Here is a 24563-nt window from a genome sequence, read left to right as displayed (position 1 = left end):
AGGTGTTGGGTATATCTATACAGTGTGTCTAATGGGTAAACGCAGCCCTAACAATTTTTCACAAAGGCTCATAATATCCCAGGCTTTACCTGTCCATCAATGCAGAAATCACTGAGCCCTATCACTGATACCTCCACGAGAACAGACTCTTCAGGGGCCTTCAACTAAGTGTCCCTTATACCCTTACACAAACCAATTTTAAATCATAAAGAGTGATTAAGTTCCGACGTGCATTTTTAGTGCTCTAGACCATCTTCATCAGGACCAACGAGCAACTAAAAAGGTTCGATTAGAAACCAGATTGACATTGATACAATAATAACTTACATTTTTTGACATGTTACAGGTAAAACCGCTAGAATTTTTGAAGCATCTAGAAACAGCAATTATACAGTCAGGGCAATACTCGCAAAAAACATTGCTTATGGGGAGTGGGCCTGACTGTCATGGTGGATGGGTGCACTTTGATTCAGCTTCTCCACTATTCTGCCATTCAGCATCATCTACACTCTCACCTAACCCGATTAGGGTAATATCTTGTATAACCTTTTAATCCTGTTTTGATGTGCAGTGGTCATAGACCCATACCAGGAGCGTATGTACTCCACAGCGGCTACACTACTTTAAATAACAAACACGAGGCTAGTTTATACAGGAACTTATTGTGTTGTGCAAATTACTGGTATTTTAATTGTGTTACCACCTGCAATAACTCTTTATTCTGGAAACTATCTTTTAAAGTCTCAATAATGAAAGATTGACAAAAAAAACATTGCTTTTGTAGACGAGCCGGTTATGATAGTATTTTACCTGAGAAGCTGCACCTGTTGGGAACAATGGGAGAAAAACTGGATATACCAGTATTTTAAACAAATTCAAACATATCGCTCATCTCAGTAAAATTAGCTTTGTGTTATTCAGTAACTCAACCTTCACTGTAAACTGTTATCCTTAAAGGAACAGCATAAGAAGTAAATCCATTTATTTCCAACATTGGTTTGTTCTTTTTTTTAATTAGATGTAGGGTTTACCTCTACATTGTCCCATAATGCAAGTTACTTAGCAGTGAAATGGTCTCCTTACTACTGCCCTGATCTCCCATCAGGAGATATTCACTGGTGAGAATATCCCAGGTTAATCCAATGTATTGAGGTTCCACACAGCATGTGCAGCAGGTACTGTGGTAAACCAATTGAATGCTTCACATAGAGAAGCATTGAATTCAATGATTCTCTATGAAAAGAACTTTCTGCTGTCTGTTTAAGAGCCAGGAGGGTGTAACATAGGACATTCAAAGAATGTGCAGAATTCTGTTGAAATCAGCACTCTTAGAAAGGAAGATAAGATAAAGGGGTTGCATTCTTAACCCTTAAAGCATTTCAGCAAGCAGAAGTACGTTTAGGGGTTTGGAGTGTTCCTTTAAAGGTTTAGTAAGCCATTGTATTTACATAAGGAATAAAACAACTCCGAATAATGCTGGAGTTATTCTCTAAACTAGGAATCATGGAGATCAACAAGGGAATTTTCCAAACTCAGTTTGACCAAACCTGCAATTCCCCAGCACAGAGTGCTCCCATAGAGAGAGAATTTCTTAGATTTTCTCATATGAACACAGTAAAGAATATTTATATAATCCTATTTTATTGTACTATTTTGGGGTTTCTTCAGTACCCAAAAGGGAAAACATGTATTTGCATATACTTTTAAAGTATTGTCATTTAGATTTATCTAGCTCTTAATAATTATACTTACTTCTTAGGGTATGTATTTAATTAAGAAGTTGCATGTGAATGTGATGGCTTATTTTGGCTGACCTACAATTTTGAAAATATATATGATTCTAAGCCAACCCAATTTTATGGTTCCAATACTAGCCATCACTGAACCGGCAAGTGGTTAGATAGACGTTATTTGTGATTCACAAGTACAAAAGTTTGTTGTCCCCTGTACTAGACTTGCTTCTCTTTTGTCATTGTTTACTTTAACATTTTCCTTTTTTTTTATCCAAAGAAAAAATTGGAACTATGTGACAAAGCAGTGACGTATCAAATTGTCAAAATTAGCTGTTCTTTGGGTTGGTATAGTTTATAAAAACAAGAGAGTCGGCAATTAAAGCATGAATGAGTATATGACACAAATCACATGCCTTTCTTTATGACAAAGGTCTCAGGTTATGGGGCAAGTTCCACCCTAAATTCCTGGTGTATGCTATTTTTTTTTTTTTTTTTTAATGTTTTATTTTTATTGTGCACACTCCATCCATTAAAGTTCTGGAAAAATGCATTACTATCTATTTCTTAAATCATATCTCTTCACCTTATCTGGAACAGCCTGGAATTCACAGCAATATGATGGGATACATGTGTGTGAGCATGCTACTAAACTGTTGTGTGTGACAGTGGGGTTATTAGGTGCATGCATGCAGATCTGCCATCCTTACCTGTGTCTGTACTGATCTGGGGTTGGAAGGCAGGATGCAAATTGTTATTTCATCTTTAGTTAAAGGGACACTCTAAAAATTCACAACAACTACAACTCATTGTCACTGCACTCTTTACTTTTTAAAGGCTTACTATAGACACCCAGACCACTTTATCTCATTGAAGTGTTCTGGGTGCCGTGTCCTTGTCCCCATTACTCTGCAATGTAAAACATTGCTCTTTCAGAGAAACTGCAATAGTTACATTAAAGGGCTAAGACTTCCTTTAGTGACTATGCACTGACATCATACCAGACAGCCATAAAAGTAGTTTCCTGCAAAGTTTGACTCAGCGAAACGACGCTGGACATCCTCACACTGTACATGAGGACGTCCAGCGTGTTAAAATCAATGCTTTCCTGTGGGTGAGGCCTAATGCGCACATGGCACTAGCCAATGCGCACTAGGTTCCCCCAGATTGATAACTTAAAAGGAGGAAGAGCCAAACTCGGCAGGTACGTGTTTAAAGTTTTTATTTAACCCTTTACTTGATGTGGGGTGCACAATCAATTTAGTGCATAAGGAGACTATAGCTTCAGGCATACACTTTTGTATTCCTAACGCTATACAGTTACTTTAAGGGTACATTTAAAAGTTGCAGCGGCCATGATGGTAGAAGTGTCCCTTTAATAGCCTTTTTTGTAAACGTGGTATATTTTGAGATAAATTTTCAGTAGCAAACCTATACATGGCTCCTCACTAAATACATTTAGGGCCTCCCTGACACTTTGTAATACATAAAGTCACTCCATGCCCCTTCATGATGACTGCTGGCACTCTCAAGCACAAACCTTGATTATCTAGGAAGAAAATCAGCAATACACACAGCTCAGCCGGAACCGATTTCTCTAGCAGAACTCTCTCAGAGAGTTCTCTCAGCCACATGAACAACTTTTACATTTGGAATACAGCACGTAAAATAGACTTGTGCTAGCAGCAGAAATACACAAAGTGAGTCAAACGTAAGAAAGGGGTAATCAAAAATAAAAATATCCGACATCATTTTTAAAATAACATTCCATGGAGCCTAACAAACAGATAATTATGGGTATTTACAGACCATGTTAAGAGTCTTATAGATACTTTGGTGGTTTCTGATTTTTAACTCCTCAATAAATAGGGAATACACAAACATAGTGTATTGTAATTTTCATTACAATGATTACATTGTTGTCTAAATTCTATTTTTATATCACTTTTAGATGACGGGATGCCTTTTAATGTATTCATAAACATGAATTAATGTAACTATTTCTAACACAATGATTGCTTCCTTTGGCTTTTGTCCCTGCATCACGGTTGGTTGCCGATCATGGGAAATGTATTCTCGTTGACCATGAAGTTAGTAAATAAACGAAGTGGGCACTGGCAGATGGAAACTTTGTTTTGGGAGTTTTTGTATAAGGCATTTAGCAAGTATAGCAGACGTTATGATCCTTTATGTGCAATGTGTGGTTTTTTTTGTTAGTTTTTTTTTGTCGTATAATTTAGTAGACTCCATACAAGAGAAATGTAGAAATTTATGTTTTTCCTTTCTGGATTTTCACAGTAAGTCAATGAAACAGATGTTTCTGTCTGGAGCAGACTTCATCCCCATCTGCCTTAGTTAAATTATATTAACAAGATTATTCACTAAAGAGAGAATTCAAAGTGAATTTCAAATTTAAGGTCAAAATAAAAAAAACTATAGAAAAAAGCTATATTTTCCGATTGGCTTCTCTGGCCTTAAATTTTAAATTCACTTTGAATTCTCACTTGAGTAAGTAACCCAGTAAGTGACTTGATAGAAAGGTTGAGAAAACATACGTTTAATGTGAAAATTAGCTGTGTCCCAATCAGTTTTTTACATGACTAGTACATCAGTCACTTTTTTTGGTTTTGCTTTATGTTTTACTTTAGAGGCAATACTTGCATGTGTTCCATGGTAACTATCATCAATGAGTGCGAAGAAACTAGCGTTTCGGTTCATCTGATGCAACTTTGTCGGGGGGCCCTGTCATTATTTTTAGAGCCCCTGTCTGCTGCCAATGGGTGGCCTGGGGGGAGACTATATCTCCAAATGCATTTATTTCAATAGTCACCAGTTAGCCCCCAATTATTTTATTAGCCCTCACTTGCGGGATATACAGTGAGGGAAAAAAGTGTTTGATCCCCTGCTGATTTTGAACGATTGTCCACTGACAAAAAAATGATCAGTCTATAATTTTAATGGTAGGTGTATTTTGACAGTGAGAGACAGAATAACAAAAAAAAACCAAAAAATCCAGAAAAACGCATGTCAAAAAAAGTTCTAAATTGATTTGCATGTCAATGAGTGATATAAGTATTTGATCCCATATCAATCAGCAAGATTTCTGGCTCCCAGGTGTCTTTTACTCAGGTTACGAGCTGAGATTAGGAGCACTTTCTTAAAGGGAGTGCTCCTTATCTCAGCTCGTTACCTGTATAAAAGACACCTGTCCACAGAAGCAATCAATCAGATTCCAAACTCTCCACCATGGCCAAGACCAAAGAGCTATCCAAGGATGTCAGTAGACCTAAGCAAGGCTGGAATGGGCTACAAGACCAATGCCTAGCAGCTTGGTGAGAAGGTGACAACAGTTGGTGCGATTATTCGCAAATGGAAGAAACACAAAATAACTGTCAGTCTCCCTCGGTCTGGTGCTCCTTGCAAGATCTCACCTCGTGGAGTTTCAGTGATCATGAGAATGGTGAGGAATCAGTCCAGAACTACATGGGAGGATCTTGTTAATGATCTCAAGGCAGCTGGGACCATGGTCACCAAGAAAACAATTGGTAACACACTACACCGTGAAGTACTGAAAACCTGCAGCGCCCGCAAGGTCACCCTGCTCAAAAAAACACGTGTACAGGCATGTCTGAAGTTTGCCAATGAACATCTTAATGATTAAGAGGAGAACTGGGTGAAAGTGTTCTGGTCAGATGAGACCAAAATCGAGCTCTTTGGCATCAACTCAACTCGCCGTGTTTGGAGAAGGAGGAATGCTGCATATGACCCCAGAAACACCATCCCCAACGTCAAACATGGAGGTGGAAACATTATGTTTATGGTGTGTTTTTCTGCTAAGTGGACAGTACAACTGCAATGCATCAAAGGGACGATAAACGGGCCATGTACCTTAAAATCTTGGGTGAGAACCTCCTTCCCTCAGCCAAGGAATTGAAAATGGGTCGTGGATGGGTATTCCAGCATGACAATGACCCAAAACACACAGCCAAGGCAACAAAGGAGTGGCTCAAGAAGAAGCACATTAAGGTCTTGGAGTGGCCGAGCCAGTCTCCAGACCTTAATTCCATAGAAAATCTGTGGAGGGAGCTGAAGGTTCGAATTGCCAAACGTCTGCCTCGAAACCTTAATGACTTGGAGAGGACCTGCAAAGAGGAGTGGGACAAAAATGTCTGACCTCAGTACTTGGTGGCAAAACCCTTGTTGGCAATTACAAAGTCGAAGGGGTCAAATACTTATTTCACTCATTGACATGCAAATCAATTTATAACTTTTTTGACATGCGTTTTTATGGAATTTTTTTTTATTGTTATTCTGTCTTCCACTGTTAAATACACCTACCATTAAAATTATAGAATGATCATTTCTTTGTAAGTGGGAAAACGTTGAAAATCAGCAGGGGATAAAATACTTTTTCCCTTTACTGTATTCATTTTTATTTAATAAACCCCCATCCATGGCCACGGGTGGGGGTTGGAAGCCCCGGTTTATATTAATGGCCTCCACTCGCTGGGCACATTTGGGAGCATGGGGGAGAAAATAAGCCCCCCTAGTTAATTATTTTAATAGTTACTCCAACATGGGGGACCTGTGCTGGATTAGCAACTGGGAAACAATAGGGGTCCATTCACTAGTCTTTTTTTCTGGCTGCTGGATGTTTAGTAGACATGCCCTTACTTACGTCACAACGGGTGGTCTTTCAGCTTCCTAGTAGATAGCTTCATAAACCTTGTGGGATTGCTATAAGAATACCAAAAAGGAGCTATCTACTAAACAACTCTCTAATTCCGTACCCATATATATGGCAATCCCACAAGTGTACCAATCTAGGGAGTTATCTACTAAATGGTAGATTCAGGCAAATAATGGGCAAGTTTCATACAAAAATGAACAAAGGACGAAATTTAGTTCAGACGAAACAAAATGTTTTTGTCTGTGTGAGTTTGTATGAAAAAAAAATATTTTGGTACAGCGTTTCAGACTTCATTTTGCATTTCTACAGATGGACACTGTTTTAAACACATCTATTTTTTTTTTTTAAAACCATCGCATGGGTTGTGATCTAAAAGGACCAGTGACCAGAATCAGTCATAGAGTGCAGCTTAAACCTTGTGAGTCTCATCAAGATGACAATGTTTTTATATGTGTCTTTTATAGAAGCTATTTCAGTTTTTATATATGTTGTGTTTTCATTTCATTGTTATTGTATATAGATTAATGATATGTTTGATGTTTTTTATGGAGGCAAGACTTGATCTATATGGAGTCTTGAGGAAGTTTGTTTAACAGATGGAAAAACAAAGATGCAGATGGCAACTTTATACGCACATTGAAGTTGCTTGGTTTCGTGCTTATCTGTTCACTAACGACTGTATTTTGAACATTTTATCTGGTTCGCCAAATTCACTGAAAAAGGGTGATCTACTGATTTTATTTGCATAGATTTTGTCTGGAACATTTTTTTGGCTACTCAGTGTTAATGGGGATTTGCTAAATCTAATTGTATTACTTTGTGAATATTACCTCGAGCTATTGTGGGAGATGCACAGGTATAAAATGTGATCAATACGCATACTTTGGATCTGTTATTGACTGTATTTCATGGTTGTTATTATTATTATTACTGTATTCCACTTAAGAGGTCCCAGTGAGCTTATACCAGCAAATGTATGTTGAGAAATGTATAATTCTCTAAGTAATAATAGTATGCATGGCTACCTTCATAGTTAATTACAATGCTATTTTATTAATACTGAAAACAAAGTATATACTCTGTATCTAGTGCGACCTTTTCTATTTTTTGCCCTACTGTATAATGTTAGACCCCTGTTTGTTTTAGGTAGGCTGCTTGTTGTGAGAAATAGCGTAATTATTTTTTAAATTTTATTGCCTCTTTCTTTCCTCCCCGTGTTCAGTCTGAGGTAGTAGGGCCACACAGAGATCAGGCTCCCTCAGACTGAAAACAGTAATTTCACAACCTTGTCAGAAAAATATAGGTGATATTTAAAAAAAAGCTGGTATTTTTACAATAAGGGCATCAGCCAAAACAGCCTTAAATACCAACTGTGCTGGTAAAGTATTAGCCAGGTGGTAAGAAAATGTGGGGAAATTGGGACTATATTGTATGTGTAAGGAGGGAATACGAGTTATAGTATATACGTGCAGGGGATATAGTGTGTGGTTGTGGGGAATTAAGGAGCTGTAGTGTATGGAATAGGGGTTGTGATGGGTGAGATAGGGGTTATAGTAGTTTGGATAGGTGTTGTAGTGGGGTGGGGAGAGACTGTAGTAAGAGAGTAGAGGCTTTAGAGGCTGTATTGGGGAATATTGGCTGTAGTGGGAAGATAGGGGTTGTGGTGGGGGATAGGAGCTATAGTGGGGACATAGTGGCTACAGTGTTTGGGGAATAGTGGCTACAGTGGGTGTGGTGTAGCAGGTACAATACCATGACAATACCAAGACAATACCATAATTTATTGCAAGAATGCATGGGATGTGTCTAAATGTATTCTTAAGTTAAAATAAATATGAAATATATGGTCCAACGAGTTAATTGTTGACTTTGCATAATTGTACAAGGGCCAACTGAAAAGCCTTAACAAATTCAGAAGAGAAAATTCAGAGACTAAAATGTAGCTTATCTATATATATCCGTGTATATTTTGTTAATGTGTAACAATCTGATGCCTTCCACATCACTAAAAAAATGTTTTTCTCGTTTCAGGTGTCCAAGAGAGTGACGCTATTTCTCCTGAACAGTTGCCTTTTCCCAAGTTCTTTATCCAACAGTGTGCTTCGGTTGATTGGGCAGATATGACTATTAAATAGTACACAGAAGTTGTCCAAAGAAGCTCCTAGAGAGCTGTAAAGGTATTATTAACTTATTCGACTATAAACCAGCAATTAGCTGTAGTCATGAAAACCATAAATAGTAATTTGCCACAATGTGATCTCACCACAAATAAAAAACAAAATGCTGTTCACACACAATCAAGGCTGGACTGGGACAAAAATACAGTCCGTGCATCTTAAGGCAGAACATGCATCTTAAGGCAGACCAGCAGGAGGAGTCATGCTTTGTCATTATTGGCATGCATGCACCTCAAAGTGGGCATGCCTGGTCGGTGCCCCTTCAGAACATCCCATTTGCAGAGCCCTGCTGAAGAGCTCTGACATGGGAAATGTCTTTAATCTATTTAACGCAGTGCAAGCGAATATAGTGATACACCGAGTTTAATGATAACTTGTCACAGAGGGCAAAATATGGATAGGTTAGCAGAGGGTAGAGTTTATGTTTGCATGTGAGGAGAGGCTGCATGTGGTGTTGTGTTTGTAGGGTGCTGGTTGTGTTTTGTTTGTGGGGTAGTATATGGAGAGGATATGGTATGTGCTGTGTGTGGGGGGTATATGGTCTGCACTGTGTGGAGGGATATGGTCTGCCCTGTGTGGGGAAAAAGCAGCTGTAATGTGGGATGCAGAGGGGTGTACTGTGTTGGCAGATAGGGGCTGTACATTGGGTGGGGGGTATGGACTGTACTGTGTTTAGGGATAGGGGCTGTACCTTGTGTTGACAGTACAGGAGCTGTACTGTGTGGGGGAAATGGCTGTACTGTAGGGTAAGGGTTGTACTGTGAGGGCTTAGGGCTGTACTGTGCTGGGAGGTAAGTGCTTTACTGTGGTAGATAAGTAGGGCCATGTTGTGGGAAATAGATAGGGGCTATGCTGTGTTTGTGGTGGGGATAGTGTCTAAACTGTGTGGACTCTGCAGGGTCTATAATATGGCAGAATAGAGGATAAAAGTATAAAAAAGAGGCAAAGGGTGGGCAATCCCGATCCCTGGTGCCTTTGGGTTAGGTATCTGCTCTGCATCTTCAGTGGTAAGACTGCATCCTCTTGCAGACACTTGGAAAGGTATCAGAGCATTGCAGTGTTACCTGATATACTTCCAACTTTCTTATATACTGGCCCATGGTCATCGTGACCGACCTGGCATTTCCACAGTTTGTCTGAAGGCCATCCTTGGCCATCACAAAAATTGTGGTGTCAAGTCAGTGGGCATTTGTGGTGGTGAATAGCCCTTCGGCCTGGCTAGTAGCTTAGGACTTTTGTACCATACTCTATTTGATCAGGGACAGTAAGTTCTGCTTTTTCAACTAGATGCTAATTAGTTATCATTATTACACAAGTTAATTTTGGTTACGCATTACAAAGCAATTTAGCTTTTCAACTTCTTTGGTGCAGAATAATATTTAATTTATTAGAAATGCAGGTTGCTCTGCAAGGGTTAATTCTATGCATCTAGCACTCTGAAAAGGGAATTAAAATGGCAACCCAATCTTCCCTTCCCCCACCAATTAAGGAAGGGAAACTATAAATACTGCATGTGGGCATTATGTTCACATAGAAACAAACATTATACATTCTGTTGGCTCTTCTAATAACAAAAGTCATCAAATTCCTTACCAATGCCCACAAACAGGGATTGGAGAAATGGGAAGGCTGAGCCGTAGGCAGAGCCTGAAATTGTGGGAAGGGTTACCCGGCCTATAAATACACAGGCCTTAGCTTCCTCTGGGTGGATACTTCCTGGATCAGTGTAACATATAGAAAATAATAATAAATAAATAAAAATGAGAAAACAAATAGACACGCAATTCAGAGTCCATTAAACCTTGGTAGTGTTAACCTACATCTGTTCGCGCCATAATCCGTACATCTCATACAACCTATTATCCACCTGGCAGCTCAAGACTTACATTTGGCCTTTCACTGCCATACCTCTATGCACTCCATAGGTTACATATGACCCTCCGCAAGCAATGTACTATGACACAATTTGGGCAATTACAAACGACTTAAGACTTACATTTAGCATCGCCCGACTTCCGCTGCAATACCTTTCCTCATGGCCCTCACTATGCCTTCACTCCATACGTTACATACGGACGTCCATGGGCATTCCACTACGACACAATTCCGGCCCCTCATTTGGGCAATTACATATGGCATAAGACCTATATTTAGCACTACCAACCATCCTCTGCAAAGCCTCTACTCACGGCCCTCACTAGGCCTTCATACGTGACATGCAGCCCTTTGCGGGCAATTTACTACAACACAATTTCAGCCACTCATTTGGGCAATTACATACGACATTTCCTGCTTTACAAGAGTCGACTACAACCCTATGATACGATGCTTGACTATTCCTCTCTGCCTAGTTAAGCCCATGTAATTCCTTACTATATGGCCCTCTCTCTGCACTCCCGAGAACCTAGAACCCCTCATTACACATGTAACCATATTCAAGCCTCTGTCTGTCACGGTTTTACCTAATCCTAGTATTATCCACAACTCCTGTCAAGGGCACTTACTAGATCTCACATATTTCTCTTCCTGTTAGTAAACTAGTGATGTTCCCATGTTTTTCATACATACTTCAGGTCCTTCTTGTGAAAGAATGCTCAGTGGTAATTCTAAATTAGATGCAGCACTACTAGGTGTCCCTATTTCATATACATATTGATTGGCTTGGGTTTATGCTCATAATCACAAGTACCATTATTATCTAGGTTTTACCACAGGGTTGCTACTTCATCTCCTACTAATTAACCTCTCACAGGTTTTTCAGCTGACAATTGCGCTGTGACACTTGACGCATGTTGCTCATACAGACTTGCTCATATGGCGAACTCCTACTGGAATGAGAAAGTCATGACTATTCCCTTGTTCTGTGGCCAAACACTGTTGCCCACACTGCATTTGCAACCATTTTCGAGGATTACCAATTCCATAACATATGTACCTAGTGGCCAGCAGATCAGAAGCTACCCTCGTTATCATGACTTCAGCCCCCTTTGCAGTCTACACCATCATGACTACAACACACATCATAGTCTCCCTAGAAGGGGCTATCAGGCAAACTCAAGCCACACAGAATGTGTATTAGCTCTGTTTTCTCCGCTAACAAACACATAGTTATTCAGGTATTGACTAGGTTGGCAGCAATGGCGATATTACCTTGTCTGTAAACACATACCAAGCTGTCGCAACATAACAGCCAATGCCTTCTCTCATTCAATTTAGCGTATTCTACCATGCACACCCCATAGCTACCAAACGTCCTCTCTAAACCCCAACAGTACATCGCCTCGCTTTGAATTGTCTCCTCTATGACACCCGGTAGATTGCTGGTGTATGCAGCACTCACTACCAATGCCTTCCGTTATGTACTGGGGGTCTGTCCAGCTGTTGTACGATCCCTTCAGCATATCAAATCGTTAATTCGTTCTCAATAGACCCCATGTAGCCTTCACATCCCTTTGCCACCTTAATCTTAAATTCGCTCACAAAACAATTAAACCACTTGGATACAAACTTCAACATTTTAAGATCATTCTTTTAGTATTGGTGCTGCTTCTGCAGTCTCTAGTGGAATATCCCAGTACACATCATTGACAACTGGGACGAGGGTAATCATTTGCATACACATTATGCATCCATAAACCGGAGAGCGAACTGAGGCAGGCATTGTCAACGCGTATTAAAGTATTAAACTGGTAAACTTTTTGCCCTCTTTTTACAGGCCTACCTGAACATCGGTTTCGGGCACACCACAACCGATTTACACCACCACTACTATAACTCGTCTTATTGTCCCTGACTATAAATTTGCATATTTTTGTCACATATACTGTATGTGACAAATTGTATTTCTGGTCTCTTGTTTCTATTAGAGATCCTGTCTGAAATATTGCAAATCAAGGGATCCCAATCTAAACAAAGTATCAACTCAATATTTCTGTAAAAGACAGGCAAGTCATTGAAAATGTTAAATTATATAAATCAAAGCTGTACCCAACCCTGTTATTTTAGCCCATGTTTACAAGTTAGCTATTTGTTCCCTGGTCCAAACAAATGATTGTATTTTTAAAGCAAAAAGTGTTTTGCAGCCAAGAGTATTAGAATGTTAATTGCTTCATTGTACCAGCTTAGGAATGGTTTGCTGTTTGTTTTGTAGTTGGTGTTTTGTATTGCTCAATGGATTTTCAAAAGTGGGACTGTTGACTTTATATCTTTCTATGCATTGTTTTGTTCTATACAAATACTAATTGCCATCTAATGTAATATTATACCTGTTACACTCCAGGAAAAACTGCATGTAGTCAGTCCTATGTCAAAATCTTTCTCAGAGGTTATTTAAACTAAGAATGTAAAAGTTTATATGTTATCTGGAAATCTATTCATAAATGGGACTATACATAGGACACAAGGTTACTCATTTAGGACATACTCACAGGACATACTTGAAAACGAGAGAAATCTCAATGTATCTTTCCTGGTAAAATATTTTATAAATAAATAAATAAATAAATAAATTTAGACTGGAAGAAAGGAAATTTAGCTTTAGGCAAAATAAATAGTTATTTACAGTAAGAACAATACGGATGTGGAACTCTCTACCTGAAGAGATGGATTTATCAGAGTCTGTACAGATGTTTAAACAGCAACTGGCTGAATTATTGCAAAAGCATAGTGTTCATAGAAATAACATTTAATATGTGGGGTAATAGTTTCTTGATTTAAGGAGATATCTGACTGCCATTCTAGGGTTAGTGAAGGATTTGTTTCCTAGTTTGTTGTACAATTGGATAGGGCCTCAAGCTATTTATTTAAAAAAAAAAATTTGCTTTACTTTGGATCAACCGCAAAAGCAGATGTGAGAGGCTGATATTCAGTCAGGTCATTTTTATAAAGAATACTAAGTTTAAAGATGATCCCATGTGGTACTTCCACATTTAATTACCAGCATAATGTATTTTTTCCCTCACCAACCGCATAACTAAATAAGTCCCCAAACTGCTTTGACACAGAGTAATTATCAGTGTCTCCATATTTCTCACATGTTAATTCAGCCTAACCAGGTTCCTCCTAGCCTGGCCCACATATTGAAACCCACACCTACAACCAAGTGAATAAATTACACCCTTTGAGGCACACATAGTAAAATCATGTGCTTCATGAAGTTTCTTTGTTAACACACGATTTTAAAGAACTGAAAAGAACTTACCGGAAGAAGCCTAAAATTTAACTGGTAGCTGGAGAAAATCATCAAAAATGAGGTGCGGATAGCGAATAAAACCTCATAGGAAAACGTTGATTGAATGCTCTTTGAGGAGCATTAGATTGCACCAATACTCCTCCATGACACAACACCTGGGGAGGAGAGGTGAACAGCACCGAGAGATATTCAATGCTGGAATAAAGTGAGTACATTTTGTTTTGGTCTAAAATTTGAAATTCACTTTGTTTCAAATATATTTTATTTTTACTTTGAAGATGAGCACAGTGCGGAGTTATAGCTTGTGGTTGCCTACGCAGAGGCAAATGAATCAGAGTGAATGTCCAACAATACAACCTAGTTTTGTACATACTTTGCAGGATTATGCATGTCTAGCGCGTTAGAACGCTTGTGACAAATAGTGATACAGCGTAATTACGTGGCCTTGCGAGGCTTGAAATGGTGCGGTGTGCTAAAATCATATCAGAAGTCATACAAATTATTTTCATGCATACAGTAAACAGTGCACATTTGCTTTTGCTAGGCTCAAGTAGTAGTTATAGCTGGTCTATTATAGTTAAGGCCTATACTACTTGTAATTATTACGGTGTTATTAGAGGCAATCGTTAAGCAAATAAGCATAAGTATTCAAAGTTAGCCTACGCAGTGGCTTAGTACGTTAGTGTATGACCTCCTTTTAGCTGTTTAATTTGGCTTGTGTGCGCTGGCGTGAGGATTGAGGAGGGTGATGGTATGGGTTGGTGGAGCATGCGTGGGGGTCAGTCCGTCTGTTGTGGTAAGCTGGGCAGAGTCATGGCCTGCGTATAGCTAGTATGCAAACAGGGATCATCTTCTTGCGAAAGCTAGTGCGGGCATGTGGTTCCCTACGTGGGTGTTCCTGCCCTAAATTAGGTCGTAATGTCAAAACTTAAACGGGAGCCCCCGGACTTGAGGCCTGGGTTTTCATGTGCCGCTCATATGTAATGTTGCATTATGGATGCACCGGTTGGTTCATAGAGCAGTTAGTACGTTGTGTGGTCCATGTTGCCTCCCATCCGTAATTGGGTCGTATGTGTTGGCATGTACCGGGGTGGGGGGGAGGGGTGGGTGAGGGTGACCCGCCTAGGGGCTGCCCCAGGTGCAGGCGCCCAGTTGTCTTGTGGTGGCGTGTCCTTGGTTCAGGGTGAGTTCAGGCATTGTAAGAACTCATCTGTAGCGATGTGTCGTATCCAGTAGAACCATCTGGTCATGAGCTTTTCTTTTGCCGCTGCCGTTGTGGCTTTCAGGTCTTTAAATTTTCTTATGTCCTCCACCTCCTCCACCCAGCATCTGAGTGGGGGGGCACGTGGCTGTTTCCAGAATATGGGGACCGTTGCTTTTGCCACATTGAGTAATCGTGGTACCACCGATTTCTTATAGGTCGGGGTGGACGTGGTTGTGTGGTGTAGGAGGAAGAAGGCTGGTGACATGGGCGGAGTGTCGTCGGTCACTGCGTGACTTTCCCAGAATGGTCGGATGAGGGTACAGTTCCACCAGATGTGGAGGAAAGTCCCATCCTCTTCTCCGCATCGCCAGCACGTTGCCGGCACTGAATCGAGCGTGGAGGGTGGCAGGGGTGAAATACCATCTAGTTAGGATTTTGTATGAATTTTCCTGGAGTCTGGCTGAGCCCGGGGATTTTTGAATGTGCAGGATGATTTTGTCCCAGTCCGCATCTGTAAGTTCTTCTTCAACGTCTTCTTCCCATCGCCTGATGCATGGGGGGGCTAAAAGGTATCGGTTCGTCGTTAGGGAATTGTAAATCCGCGATATTGCTCTCGGTGGAGTTTCATTCTGCCTGCACAGGGTTTCGAATTCCATGCAGTCTCTCGTCAGGTAGGGGTGTTGGGGGATGGAGTGTGCGTAGTGGGACATTTGTTCCCTCGCCAGCGTATGTGTGAAGGTGTGCCTCTGGTCCGGGAAGATGGTCTTGATCGGTCTGAGTATGAATGGGGGTGTGATGATGTCCATCATTCTGAGCGTTGTGTTGCCATTTGCTGGGTGTGGGATTGTGCCCATGTCTCCCGCCGGGAAGTCCGGGTTGCCTCTTAAGGGGAGTAGTGGGCCGGGGTTGGTCGTAAGGTAGTGTTTGGGCCCATTTTGGTGCCAGATACGCAAGGTGGCCTTCACGAATGGGTTGGTGTGTTGTAGTTGTTTGCTGGTTTCTTTCGTGATCCAGGGGAGGGTCGTGAGGTCGCATTTGGTGCTGTCCGCCTCGAGTTGCACCCACGGCTTGTCCCTGGCCTGTACCGACCAGTTGATTATTCGGGTGAGGTGTGTCGCTAGGTGATATTTCCGAATGTCCGGGAGGGCCAGGCCCCCTTTGAGCTTGGGGAGGGTCAGTTGGGTGTGGGCAATTCGGGGAGATTTCCCTTTCCAGATGAAGTTACGGATCGTGGTTTGGATGGTGGTAAAGGTGCCTCTATGGGTACTGTTTGGAAGATGAAGAGGAACTTGGGGAGTAGGGACATTTTCACAGCGTTTATGCATCCCAGCCAGGAAATGTAGGTTGTGTTCCATGTTTGGAGTTCGGTCTGCGCCGTCCGCAGGAGTGGTAGGTAATTGTGGGTGTAGAGGTCCGCCGTGTCTTGCGTGTGAAATTCACTTTGAATTCTCCCTTTAGTGAATAAGTTTGTAAAGCGATAGGTATCCTGATTTGTATTCCTAATGTTATAAAGTTCCTGTAAGAGACAATTGGACAAGTATATTGGAGTAAAGCATCACGGCTACACAGTATAAAACTCTCTACAGTTCATAATAGCATAAAACACACTGTGTCTAATTGATACATTGCATCTGTAAGTGAACAGATTTCCTACTTTTAACAAACTGCTGCAGAATTGGATATCAGCTATATTGTTTTTCTGATTGATGTTGTGAATAATTCTATATGTGTTTGTTTTTTTGTTTTTATATTGAGGGGCTCAATATCAGTGTATCATTATTTTATCAAATAATGCCAAGCATTAACCCTTTCATGCCATGGGTTTAACCCCTTAAGGACCAAACTTCTGGAATAAAAGGGAATCATGACATGTCACACGTCATGTGTCCTTAATGGGTTAAACAAATCACAAGGTACCCGGTGGCAAGTCATCTATCACTATCCTCTGAAACCAAAATGTCATATGTCCACAAGATAGCAGGACCATTGCCTAGGATATTATTTATAATAATAGTGATATTAAATCTCCCCTTCCATGCTGCCAACTACCCCCTGCTATCCAGTCTGCTCCCCCTGTCATCCAGTCTGCTCCCTCCTGCCATACTGTCTGCTCACCCCTGCCATCCAGTCTGCTCCCGTCCCATTCTGTCTGCTCACCCCTGCCAAACTGTCTGCGCCCCTTCCATACTGTTTGCTCACCCTGCCATCCAATCTGCTCCCACTAGCCATCCAGTCTGATCTCACCAGCCATCCAATGTGTTTTCCCCTGCAATCATGTCTGCTCCCATCTGCCATCTAGTCTACCCCCTCCCCCGCCATACTGCCTGCTCCCCTTCCCATTCTGTCTGCTTCCCGCTATACTTTCTGCTCCGCTGCCATACAGTGTAAATTTTTAAGACAAATTTCAGTTTAGTTTTAGACAGTCTTTTGACTAAGAAGCCATTTTAGTGTTAGTCGTATTTTAGTCATCTGAATTGTGTCTCTTTTGCCTCTTCCCCAGACCCTATGTGTCTCTTGGTGTCCCTCCAGTCCTTCCGGGTGTCTCTCTCCCAAGCACCGGTCTGTCTCTCTTGCCCTTCCCCAGCCGTTCTGTGTCTCTTTGTGTCCACCCAGCTCCTCTGGGTGTCTCCCTCCATCCCTCTGTCTGACTCTTTTGCCCTTCCCTTGTCTGTCTCTTCTGCTCCCAGCCACTCTGAATGTCTCCACATCCCCATTTGTGTGTCTCTTTCTCCCACAGCCCCTCTATGTTGCTGTGTGTGCCTTCCAGACCCTGTGTGGCCATTTGAAGAAAGTTAGTGCAAATATAGTGTAGTATGTTGTTGTTTCAGTTTTTAGAGCTTGATTGGGCCAAAGATCATATGTCTACAACATGTGCTATTGTTGCAATGTGCTTAGACTTAATGGGTTCCACCCTTTTCTATAGAATAAGTACCCTTGCCTGTCAAGACGGCTTCTTAGTGTTTAATCTTGCACATCATTCATAGTGATTACAGTGGGAGCATAATTACCCTGCCGTGCAAGTCTGATCCAGCATGGCTGCTCAGCCACATAAAAAGTTACATTTAAAATAAATAAATATACATGATTTTAAAAAAAATATTTTTTTTTAAATTAGAAGGGACACTGTAGGTACTAAAATCATGTAAAGGATCACAATACTACACCCTGTTCCAAATTATTATGCAAATTCTATTTAAGTATCACAAAGACTAAATATTGTGTTTTTCAGTTTAACTCATGGATAGCATTGTGTCTCAGGGCTCTTTTGATCACTGAAAACAATCTCGGACACCTGTGATAATTAGATTGCCAGGTGAGCCCAATTTAAGGAAAAACAATATGGGGAAGAAAAAGGATCGCTCTGCAGCCGAAAAGAGTGAAATAGTTCAATGCCTTGGACGAGGTATGAAAACATTAGATATTTCACGAAAACTTAAGCGTGATCATCGCACTATTAAGAGATTTGTGGCTGATTCAGAGCACAGGTGGGTTTGTGCAGATAAAGGCACATTGAGGAAGATTTCTGCCAGATCCATGCATCGGATCAAGAGAGCAGCTAAAATACCATTACATAGCAGCAAACAGATATTTGAAGCTGCTGGTGCCTCTGGAGTCCCACGGACATCAAGGTGTAGAGTCCTCCAGAGTCTTGCAACTGTGCATAAACCTTCTATTCGGACACCACTAACTAATGCTCTCAAGCAGAAACGGCTGCATTGGGCAGAAAAATGCATGAAGACAAATTTTCAAACAGTCCTGTTCACTGATGAGTGGCGTGCAACCCTGGATGGTCCAGATGGATTGAGTAGTGGATGGTTGGTGGACGGCCACCCGGTTCCAACAAGGCTGCGACGTCAGCAAGGTGGTGGTGGAGTCATGTTTTGGGCCGGAATCATGGGAAGAGAGCTGGTTGGCCCCTTTAGGGTCCCCGAAGGTGTAAAGATGACCACTTTCTTCCCTGGTACAAAAGGAAGAACTATGCTTTCCGTAATAAAATCATCTTCATGCATGACAATGCACCATCTAATGCTGCAAAGAATACCTCTGCATCAGTGGCTGCTATGGGGATAAAAGGAGAGAAAGTCATGGTGTGGCCTCCATCCTCCCCTGACCTCAATCCTATTGAGAACCTTTGGAGCATCCTCAAGCAAAAGATCTAGGAGGGTGGGAGGCAGTTTACATCCAAACAGCAGCACTGGGAGGCTATTCTGACATCTTGCAAACAAATTCAAGCAGAAACTGTCCAAAAACTCACAAGTTCAATGGATGCAAGACTTGTGAAGCCGCTATCAAATAAGGAGTCCTATGTTAAAATGTAACGTGACTTGTTAAAATGTTTAAAATGTTAAAATGTTGTTATAAGTTTGATTGAACTAGCTTTTGATTTCAGTAAATTTGCTGCAAACACAACAAATGACAATTTTCAGTTCTTTACAACCTATAAAGTGTTTTGAAACTTACTGTGCGTAATAATTTGGAACAGTGCATTGTAAGTTTATGTTTAAAAAAAATACTGTTATCATTAGGAGGTTTGTTCAATAAAATTTGAATTGTGGGGCGGAGCCAAGCAACCGACCTGAATGGCCACACACCAAGCGAGATCTGCAGCGAACTAGCACTTTGGGCCCGCTAACAGGAACCCATCTGAACAAAACCAACACTAAACTGACCCGCGGACTGCCGCTAATGACATGGGTCGCAAAACTAAAAAGCCAAAGCCCGACAACCCACGGCAGCACCAAAGTATAGGTGACATGTGGAAGCAAGCGCTCAGCGCCCAAGGCCCAAACATGGCCGCCTACGACGACTACAGCTCGGAAGTATCCGATGACTTCACCACAGAGGCAGAGACGGAGAATCCACATACGGGGATACCACCCCACCAGTCACCCCCGAGACCAGACTCCTCACCAGTGACCGTTACGGTCATGAAAGGCCTCCTGGCAGAGCTCTGACTAAGAATACAGGTCGACATGGCCCAACTGCGCACGGACCTGCAGGGCCTAACGGGCCGCCTGGGCACACTGGAGGCAGTCTTCCAGTGCACAAAGCAACACACACAACTCCTGCAGCAAACGGTCCAAGTCAGAAAACAACAGCACCTTACCTACGAGCAGCGCATAGCAAACGTTAGAGGATCGGAGCCGCAGCCGGAACATTAAAATCTGAGGAATCGGAGAGGAGATACCGGAGAGTGAGCTCCCCCACACACTGAGGAGACTAATACAGATGCTCATACCTCCCAATCAAGCCAGGCAGGTGCCCATAGAACACATGTTTCGCTTGCCACGAGCAGCCAAGGCCCCAACAACGGCCCCACGAGACCTTATAGTCCGTTTTCAAAACCACGGGGACAAGAGGGCGGTAATGCAGACCACACTAAACCACTCAACATATCCGTTCGAAAACATGCAGCTTTCCTTCTATGCGGATCTGTCGGGATCCACTCTGGCATGGCGATGCACACTTCAACCCTTTACAGCCCTCCTACGCCAGCATAAAATCATCTACCACTGGAGAGGTTCACGCACACTGCTCATCAACCACGGGACTGCAGCCTACACCATCCGGGACATGCAAGAGGCAAATGAACTGCTACCGACACTGGGAATCCCCTCGATCCCTCATCTACCCTCGGAGACCAGCACTACGCCGGCTCACGGCTCCACCTGGAACCCCGCAACAGTGGTCCCATTTGTCCCCAGAAGAGCAGGGACAGCAACCAAAGCAGCAGCCAAAACCTGAGGCAGCCCCGAAGCAACACCACTTGCTGCACCCACTGAACTTGTAAACCAGTTGAACCATATTGTTGTTAAAAGTTTGTTTTCTCTTTTTTTATTTTTATTTTATTTTCTTCTTATTTTTTTTTTCTCTTTCGGCTTCTTGTTATGGAACACCCACACTAGCACTTGCAGCCATGGGCACCCTATAGCCACTCACATATAGCTCCTTTGAGTCTCCCCCCCCCCACCCCCGAGGTAATAGGAGCCACCTAGACAACAGCAGACAGGGACACTAGACCACCCGCTATTGCTCAACACCAGGGGGATAGACACTATCATACAAGAACCGGCTCTACAGCACACACCGTCGCTACGAACCCATGCCACGAAACACAGCACGGCTTCCACCAACGTAGCACGGCCCCAGCGCAAGACAACACACTACAGACCATCAAGCTAAAGGCATAAACAATAGGCTACCTATGCTCATGCCGACAACTAGTACCCCCACACCAGACACCAGCTATATTCCCACTGTGCTACAGCTATGTGCCATGAGAATGTTTCTCTTTTAATGTTATAATGCCAAACGGTTACCAACTTTATTGATGCTACTGCTATACCTAGCTTATTCCAACTTATAAACAAAAATTTACACTTCTCTGCAATGTCACTGTGATAACCCTGATGCTCAATTTATACGTGCTGTTGTGGCACCTGATATATGCCTGTAACCACCTTTGCACATAAAAATAAAGAATTAAATTAAAAACAAATTTGAATTGTACTCTTAAAAGTTGATAACATGATAATTATGCTGACTGTTATTTACATCAATTATTTAGGTAAATGAGAAAAATATAATTTGCATAATAATTTGGAACAGGGTGTATAGTGCCCTGAGGGTGCCCCCTCCCGTGGCGCTGAAGGGGGCCACTTACCTTAATCCAGCGCCGGGCTCCCTCGGTGCTGGTGACCTCTCCTCCCCGTCCGACATCAGCTTCCACGTCTGACATCATTAGAGCCGAATGCGCATGCGCGGTAGGTGCCACACGCGCATTCAAAGTGTCCATAGGAAAGCATTTCTCAATGCTTCCTTGTGGACACTCAGCGTCGCAGATGCTTTTCTAGTGGCTGTCCAAAAGACAGCCACTATAGGCTGGATTAACCCCAAATGTAAACATAGCAGTTTCTCTTAACATGTGAAGGGTTAAAACCTGAGGGCTTGGCACCCAGACCACTTCATTGAATTGGTTATAGTGCCTGGAGTTCCCAGGCACTTTCCTTCTATTCAGTTTTAAACAATTTCCAAGCAGTTTAACACTAAACAAGGCAGGGAGGCCACCCACTGGGGGTGTGACTAAGTTTCACACTTTCTTCTAGCCATACCAGTTCATACCAACAATGGGTGCTGTGATAGGAAATCAGTCAGCCAATCACAGGCACTTATTGCTGGCAAGCTAATACATCCTCATTAGACTAAGCAGCATAGTGGTGTTTGGGTGTTATGCTGCAAACCGTTGCAAAACTTTTAATATGAATAATCCACAGTATCCCTTAAGAACAAGAAACATTTTGAATTCACTAATTAAAAAGGTTGTTTTATTGGTTTCTGCAGAAATTGTAACAAATATTATTGTTATCCCTTTAACGCCGTTACGGTGTTCCATGCCGTCCCGCATTTAGTGGGCTTTAAAGCCGTTGCGGCGGCATGTAACGGCTTTGAGCCCTGGAGCGCCCAGGATACTCACCTACCCGGCGCTCGGCTTCGGGAGGACTGCCTGACAGCCCAGGCAGCCCCCCCACGGCAAATCAGGCCCCCGGGGGCCATGTGATCGCTCTCAAAGAGCGATCACATGGCCCCCTATAGCTGGCTATGGATCTGCCAGTAGGGGGACTGTCTAAAATATTAGACAGTCCCCCTGCTGGTAGGTAGTGTAAAAAAAAAATATTAGACAGGTTATAAAATAAAATAAATATATATATATATATAATATATGTATATATATATTATATATATACATATTATATATATTTAACGTCATACAGTGTATTTTAATACTAATATAAGTACATATATTAGTATTAAAATACACTTAGAATGACGTTACATATATATAATAATATGTATATATATTATATATATAATAGATCTACATATATATATTATATATATATATACGTATAATTACAATAATAAATAAATAAAACAATAAAATTAATAAATAAAATATTGAAACAAAATTTAATATAAATTATATATACATATGTAATTTCATCCTAACTGTATTTTGTTATTAATATATATATAGGTAACAAAATACATTTAGAATGACATTCTATATCTATCTATCTATCTATCTATATATAAAATGCAAATAACTGCAAATATATATATAGATAAATACATATAATTACATAAAAGATTACATTAGTATACACGTAGAATTTAAATACCTATAAATGCATATATATTAAAATTCTACGTGTATATTTAAGTAATCTTTTAACATAATTAGGTGATTTGATTAATTAACATTTGATTGACATACCTGACAACACAGGGAGAAAGTGCAGAGAATTTAATTTGCAAGCACTATATTTGACCCTGTAACTCTCCAAGACACCATAAAACTTGTACATGGGGGGTACTGTTTTACTCGGGAGACTTCGCTGAACTCAAATATTAGTGTTTCAAACTGGTAAATTGTATTACAACGATGATATTTTAAGTAAAAGTGAATTTTTTTGCATTTTTTTTTACAAACAAACAGCACTTTTATGGACTATATTATTGTTGTAATATGTTTTACTGTTTTAAAACACTAATATTTGTGTTTAGTGAAGTCTCCCGAGAATAACAGTACCCCCCATGTACAGGTTTCATGGTGTTTTGGAAAGTTAGAGAGTCACATATAAGGCTTGCATTTCATTCTTTTTACATTGAAATTTGCCAGATTGGTTATGTTGCCTTTGAGAGCGTATGGTAGCCCAGGAATGAGAATTACCCCCATGATGGCATAGCATTTGCAAAAGTAGACAACCCAAGGTATTCAAGTGGGGTATGTCCAGTCTTTCTTAGTAGCCACTTAGTCACAAACACTGGCCAAATATTTGTTTTTTGCTTTTTTAACACAAAAACAAATATGAACGCTAACTTTGGCCAGTGTTTGTGACTAAGTGGCTACTAAAAAAAGACTAAACATACCCCACTTTCAATACCTTTGGTTGTCTACTTTTTAAAATGGTATGCCATTATGGGGGTAATTCTCATTCCTAGGCTACCATACCGTCTCAAAGGTAACATTAACAATCTGGCAAATTTCTATTTGAAAATGGAACGTTCTATATTTGACCCTGTAACTTTCCAAAACACCATAAAACCTGTTAATGGGGGGTACTGTTGTACTCGTGAGACATCGCTGATTACAAATATGTGCATTTTTGTGCAGTAAAACCTAACAGTATTATGACATTCACAGCTAAAATGTCAGACGGAAATACAAATTTTAAAAAAAATCTTCTCAAATTTTTTTTAAATTTTATTTATAACGAATTATGTTCCATATATGAATAGTTAATGATAAATTAAAGCCATGTTTCTCCTGAACAAAATGATATATAATAAGTGTGGGTGCACATAATTTGAAAGAGGGGAACTACGGGTGAACAGACATATAGCGCAAATTCCAGTTTTTGTTTAAGTTTTGTTTTGATCAGAACGTGCACTATTGACTCCGTCCTGAAGGGGTTAATGTGTGGTAACATTTAAATTTAAGAAGAAATCAGAGTTTAGTTGTAATTTTTTTTAAAAGGCATGTTTTGTGGCACTACTGTCAAGAAGTCAT

General features: G+C 41.0%; 1 protein-coding gene across 1 annotated transcript in view; it reads left to right on the top strand.

Annotated features, from left to right (window-relative positions):
* The window catches only part of LOC134578034 (galactoside alpha-(1,2)-fucosyltransferase 2-like), a 102644-nt gene that overhangs the window by 63610 nt on the left and 14471 nt on the right, over positions 1 to 24563 (top strand). Inside the window, exon 2 of the mRNA XM_063437004.1 lies at positions 8452 to 8597. The gene's annotated coding sequence lies outside the window, so the exon portion shown is untranslated. The remainder of the gene's footprint in view (positions 1 to 8451; positions 8598 to 24563) is intronic.

This window comes from Pelobates fuscus, chromosome 11, assembly GCF_036172605.1.
Source record: "Pelobates fuscus isolate aPelFus1 chromosome 11, aPelFus1.pri, whole genome shotgun sequence".
Classification (NCBI taxonomy): Eukaryota; Metazoa; Chordata; class Amphibia; order Anura; family Pelobatidae; genus Pelobates; species Pelobates fuscus.
The sequence above is the reverse complement of the archived record's forward strand: the minus strand, read 5'-3'. Positions and strand labels throughout refer to the sequence as shown.